Raw genomic sequence first — 7,027 nt, 5'->3', positions numbered from 1 at the left:
AGTTGATAAATGGTCAAAGGATATGAACAGACAATTCTCAGATGATGAAATTGAAACTATTTCCACTCATATGAAAGAGTGTTCCAAATCACTACTGATCAGAGAAATGCAAATTAAGACAACTCTGAGATACCACTACACACCTGTCAGATTGGCTAAGATGACAGGAACTAATAACGATGAATGTTGGAGGGGCTGTGGGAAAACTGGGACACTGATGCATTGTTGGTGGAGTTGTGAAAGAATCCAGCCATTCTGGAGAGCAATTTGGAACTATGTTCAAAAAGTTATCAAACTGTGCATACCCTTTGACCCAGCATTGGTGTTATTGGGATTATATCCCAAAGAAATACTAAAGAGGAGAAAGGGACCTGTATGTGCCAAAATGTTTGTGGCAGCCCTTTTCGTAGTGGCTAGAAACTGGAAGTTGAATGGATGCCCATCAATTGGAGAATGGTTGGGTAAATTATGGTATATGAAGTTTATGGAATATTATTGCTCTGTAAGAAATGACCAGCAGGATGAATTCAGAAAGGCCTGGAGAGACTTATATGAACTGATGCTGAGTGAAATGAATAGAACCAGAAGATCACTGTACACTTCAATGCTGTATGAAGATGTATTCTGATGGAAGTGGATATCTTCAACATAAAGAAGATCCAATTCACTTCCAGTTGATCAATGATGGACAGAAACGACTACACCCAGAGAAGGAACACTGGGAATTGAATGTAAACTGTTAGCACTACTGTCTATCTACCCAGGTTACTTATCCCTTTGGAATCCAATTCTTAATATGCAACAAGAAAATTGGATTTACACACATATATTGTACCTAGGTTATATTGTAACACATGTAAAATGTATCAGATTGCCTGTCATCTAGGGGAGGGAGTAGAGGGAGGGAGGGGAAAATCTGGAAAAATGAATACAAGGGATAATGTTATAAAAAAATTACTCATGCATATATACTGTCAAAAAATGTATAATTATAAAATGAATAAAAAATTTTTTTCTCAAATAGTATTTCAACATTTATATCCAACATTTTGTCCCAATATCTGAGGATATAATTCATCCAAATCAAGTGATTTGAATCATAAACTTTAGCTAGGCAAGCTTTTGCCATCTCCTTACTTATCTATGATATCAGTTCCTTCTTAGTCATTTTTATTGAAATTTCTATTACAAAGTAATTTTAAAAACTGAAATCAAATAAAAATTGAGTACCTTTGCTTCCAAAAAAAAAAAAAAAAAAGAAGAGGGACACTGGCCTCTCTTGCTTGGAAACGCGCCAGCTCTGAATGAACATTTGTGCCTGCTGTTCCAGATGCCGGATAGATCCCCAGCTCCCCCTCCCCCTTCTCTACCTCCCAGCTCCCTGGCTTCATTCAGATCCCGCTAAAATCCCACCTTCTATGAGAAGTCCTCCCTAACCTCCCTTAATGCTAGTGCCTTTTCTCTACCGATTAGCCGTTTGAAAGAGATTGTTTGGTTTATATGTTTTCTCAACTAGATGAGGATCAAATAAAATATTTGTCAAGCGCCTATCTATGTAAATACTATTGATGAGGAGTAAACTGAGGTCTAAACCGAGATGGGTCAGTTCCTTTTCTCTCCTTCCTTCCCCAAAGTAACCAAGGGCGGGCGGGGTCGGCAGCAAATGAATTTGCTACTTGATGCTGTATGGAAACATAGTCTTTATTGATTAGAATGGAAACACCGGAGAGCTGGTGGGCAAAATGGCTGCATGGTACAAGGCCAATTTTGCAAAGAATAGATTTTTGAGGACTCTGTTTTATACAAGAGCACAATCATTCAGATGCAGTGATATAAGGAGGTTACAGAGTGATGTAAATAAGATAAGGATTCTCTTGTTATCTTTTGGGGACAGACAGAGTCTCTTCCCGAAAAGGAATTTCCTGATGGCATCTGGTCTATCTGAGCAAATTAGAATGGGGGCTATAAAATCCCAGCCAGCTCAAATAGCCCAAACTAGTTTGAACAGATCTTGTATCAAAGGTCCAAGTCCCAAAAGAAGTTAGAGATCAAACAAGGAGTATCAAGGGGCTACCACCCCCAATACTAGGTGAAAAGGATGAAGAATCAGATAAGAATGGAGTTAAGTACAATTCTGAGTAGGGTGCTTCTGTTATATAGTGATCAACTATAATAGACTTGGCTCTTTGAAATTTGTTGATCCAAGACAATTTCAATAAATGGGATAGAAAATGCCAGAGAGACTAAATGTGGATTGAAGCATAGTGTTGTATGGGGTATGGAGACCCTAACCCAAAAACTGACTACTAGGAGACCTCTCAAAGTGAAGGTAGGAAGTTTTATTAGAATCTCAGGAGAAGCTAGCAGTCCCCATTCCTGGGAAATCTACAACAAGGAGGCTGATTTATTGAAGCCAGAACTTGGTTAAATAAGCAAACACTATCCAACCCCTCCCAAGGAAACTCCCCTTATGCAAAGCTTTTACTCTTGATTGGTTCTTCAGGTTACTTTTCCCTTTTGGAAAGGTAGGGTGTTAATGGGCCTACTAGAAATGAGATAACTATACAAAAAGTTTCATTGCTTCAAAGTCACTTGATTTCTAGGAAATCAAAATTGAGGCTTAAGGTTTCACATAGTTTAGCAGATAGTTTCTGAGAACCACATTACTTGCCTCATACAGTATTTTCACCTTTTTTTGTTGTTTGTTTGACTTACTTGTGGTTTTTTCCCTTTTGGTCTGATTTTTCTTGCACAACATGACAAATATGGAAATGTATTTAAAAGAATTGTACATGTATAACATCAGATAGCTAGGGAGTGGGAAAGGGAAGGAAGAAGAAAACATTTAGAACAAAATCTTACAAAAATAAATATTGATGACAAACGCTCTAAATCCCTACTGATTAGAGAAATGCAAAGTGAGATAACTCTGAGGTACCATTACACACCCCTCAGATTGGCTAAGATGACAAGAAAAGATAATGATAAATGTTGGAGGGGATTTGGAAAAACTGGGGCACTAATACATTGTTGGTGGAATTGTGAACTGATTTAACCATTCTGGAGAGTAATTGGAACTATGCCCAAAGGGCTATCAAACTGTGCATACCCTTTGACCCAGCAGTGTTTCTACTGGGCCTATATCCCAAAGAGGGATAAGGGACCCACATGTGCAAAAATGTTTGTGGTAGCCCTTTTTTGCAGTGGCAAGAAATTGGAAACTGAGTGGATGTTCATCAGTTGGAGGATGGCTGAATAAGCTATGGCATATGAATGTAATGGAATATTATTGTTCTGAAAGAAACAATCAGCAGAATGATTTCAGAGAGTCCTGGAGAGACTTACATGAGCTGATGCTAAGTGAAGTGAGCAAAACCAAGAGAACATTGTACAGAGCAACAAGATTATATGATGATCAATTGTGATAGATTTGTCTCTTTTCAACAATGAGGTGATTCAGGCCAATCCCAATGGACTTGTGATGGAGAGAGCCATCTGCATCCAGGAAGAGGACAATGGAGACTGAATGTGGATCAATATAGTAGTTTCACCTTTGTTGTTATTATTATTGTTTGCTTTTTTTTTCTTTAGACCTGTTTTTCTTGTTCAGCATAATAAATGTGGGAATATGTTTAGAAGAATTGCACATGTTTAGTCTGTATTGGATTTCTTGCTGTCTAGAGGAAGGGGGTGGAGGGAAAAGAAGGAGAAAAATTTGGAACACAAGGCAGAATGAATGTTGAAAATTATCTTTGCATATATTTTGAAAATAAGCTATTATCAAAAAAATAAAAATTTAAAATTATCTACTTGAAAAAATAAAATACTATCAAGAAAGAAAAAAAAAAAAAACCAACTTGCTAGTGTTTTAGGCAAGATTTGAATACAGGAAGATTTAATCTTATGGATTCCAAGCCCCAGTGCTCTAATTTCTTAGGGTTAGGTTAGGGGGTTAAGAGAGACCTAGATTCAATTTTTGACTGATATGAACTGATTTTGTGATGTTGGGTAAGTCACAATTTCTCTGAATTTCAGTTTCCTCATTTATAGTATTAATATAATACTACTTGCAATCTCAACCTCACATAGCTATTGTGAGTAAAAGCACTTTGAAAGCAGTATATAATTTTGCATTTACATAGTCTTTCTGAAATGAGAATGTTGCCTTGGCAACAAATTACTCCATCTTTTTGGCCACCATTTTGTGAAGTGTTTTAATGTTTGTTTTTCAATATTAAGATAAGCATGTGTATGCAGGTTAGTAAACCACATGTTTGTATTCATGTGGAACCAATGGAAAAATTTGATAAACAATTCACATTAGTTAATGTCATTAAGCATCAAATTAATTGGTAAATAAATTAGGTCATTGACTTACATCAATCTGAATTTGGATGTAACCAATCCCTGCATAGTATCACTATAAGAAACCCACTAGAGACCCTCAAGCTCCAGCTTATCTTTGGGTCTCAACAAGGGCTACTTGTTGTATTCCTCTACTCTTAAACACCAGTACCTCCTGTCCCAACCTCATTCATTAACTGCCTATTAAGTGTTCCCTTGGATGCAATGCTGATCAACTGACAGATATGCTAACTTTCAAGGCCACCTCTGAGAGAAATAAATCTGGCTTCTGACCAGGAGAAGAGGGAAACTTGTCACTGACCAGTATGAGATATGCTACTGGTTAATTCTAGGAGAATCAGGTTGGCAGTTTGTAACTAATAGGCTTAATATTTGTATTGATTAATAAAAAATATGAACTGATCTTTACATGAATTTGATTAGTGGCATTTAGAAGTATAAATCTAATTAGTAATTGCATTACACTAGTTAACATAAATAATGGTAAATTGGTTTTGTATGTTACATATTTTAAATCTGTAAACATAATATATTATTTCATTTGATCCTCACAACTTTGGGAGGTACATGTTATTAGGTATACCCATTTTACAAATGAGGAAACTGAGGCAAGGAACTTGCCCAAGGTTAACTGTAATAAGACTCTAAGGCAGGATTCAAACTCAGATCTTTCTGGCTCCAGATCCAACACTCTACATTGTGTCACCTAACTAACTATATTCTTGTAGGGTTCAGTTTATCTCAACAGCCTCGTGGTAAGTACTATGCACATCATTCCCATTTTAAACATGACAAAAAGACTTGGAGGTTAAGAAGTGACTTACACAGCTGGAACATATCAGAAACAGTGGTCAAACACAGTCAGGTCTTCTTGGCTCTAAGTCCATTCTTTTCGTTTTGCCACATCACCCCTCCCTCATTGTTGGGAGCTTTGACATTTTCTTTATAGCTATTTTGTGTAGCACTGTATCTTTCATCCACTCAGCACTAAACACTATCTCCTCTGTCATCAACCAGCTGGGGGACTTCTGGAGAGGCCAGTAATTTTTTTTTCCCCTGAGGCAATTGGGGTTAAGTAACTTTCCCAGGGTCATATAGCCAGGAAGTGATAAATGTCTGAGGCTAGATTTGAACTCAGGTCCTCCTGACTTCAGGCTGGTGCTCTATCACTGTGCCACCTAGCTGCCTCTAAAGGGCTGTAACTTCTGAGCTTTATGTAATCTCCAAGATACTTCCTAATACAAATGATTCATAAATCCATGGACTAGGTTTGCTGGATTCTGAGAGGGACAAGTAAGACAGTTCCTACCATCAAGAGGTTATGCTCTAGTGGGTATTACAACTAATACAACATCAATGTAAGGGTGAGGGCCCCACTGAGACTTCAGAAAAAGCTGAAGATTTGCAGAGAAAGACAGATATGGAAAGGCAATAAGAGAAAACATATGGAAATAAAACTGACATTCCCCATCCTGGAAAGGGTGGAGAGGCTGGTCTTCCTCAACTACATCCAAAAAGATCAGCATGGCAATGAATGTGCCAGGAGGGGACAAACTGCCGCTCCTGGACTTGTTACCCCACGGAGGTTAGAAGGTGAATAAGACTAAACTCATCACCTAAGGTTATGAGGAGGACCAGGAAGTGATGTCTGCAAGAGTTAAAGCTCCCGCCTGTAGGGGGCAGCATCAGAGCTTCAGCTGCGAAGCTTCCACTGCTCCCAAGCTGGAAGTCACTTCCCCAGCTGAAAGGCCTCTGCCCACTACAGCAGAACTCAGAAACTGTACCACCCAAACAGACGGTGGCTAAAGGGGGAAGGAGGTGACAACTGCCCATTCAAGAGTAAGGCCAAGAAACTGGTGGTTTAAACAGTACAGCAGAGAACCTGCAGCTGCAGAGGGGTCCAGCCCGCTGGCTCAGCAAGCGAGTCACTAGCCAGGAGGAGAGCGGTTCCTCAAGCTCAGCAGTTGCTGCCAGAGTCAGAGGAATGAGCCCTGCCAGCATCAGGGGGCCTCCCGAGAAGCCGCAGAGTCCCTGGCACTTGGGCTCAGCTGCAAAGCAGCCCTCTGGCAAAGCTGGCACTTGGGCTCAGCTGCAAAGCAGCCCACTGGCAGAGACGCCAGGCCTCTGGAGGAACTGGCCCAGAAAAGCCAGCTTTGTGAGGGCCCAATGGAGAAAGAGAAAGGACACCTGTGTCTGGCAGTGCAGGGCTCCAAGTGGCTTTGGCCGTATGTGTCCCCTGCACATGTGCCCTCTCTGTGTGTATTTTGGAGAGACTGTATTCCCAATGGAGTTTTTGTGGAACAGTATATGTGACCCCCAGTACTGGAGGAATAGCTGTGTAACTGCAGTTTTTATTATTCCAAATTAAGTAAATGTTTTTGATTAAAAAAAAAAAAAATCAGTCTGTTGGGGAAGAGAAGGTAATAAGTGCCAGACACTGTGACAAGCACTTTACAAATATTATCTCACCTGATCCTCACAACAACCCCATGAGGTAGATGCTATTATTATCCCTATTTTATGATATAGGAAACTGAGACAGGCAGAGGTTAAGCGACTTGCACAGGGTCATGAAACTAGCAAGTATCCAGTTATATTTGTGCTCAGGTGTTCCTAACTTCAGGCCCAGTGCTCTATTCTTTGTGCACCTTGCTGCCTACTA

The sequence above is a fragment of the Sminthopsis crassicaudata genome, chromosome 2 (assembly GCF_048593235.1).
Source record: "Sminthopsis crassicaudata isolate SCR6 chromosome 2, ASM4859323v1, whole genome shotgun sequence".
NCBI classification, from domain to species: Eukaryota; Metazoa; Chordata; class Mammalia; order Dasyuromorphia; family Dasyuridae; genus Sminthopsis; species Sminthopsis crassicaudata.
This window is presented reverse-complemented; position numbering follows the sequence as displayed.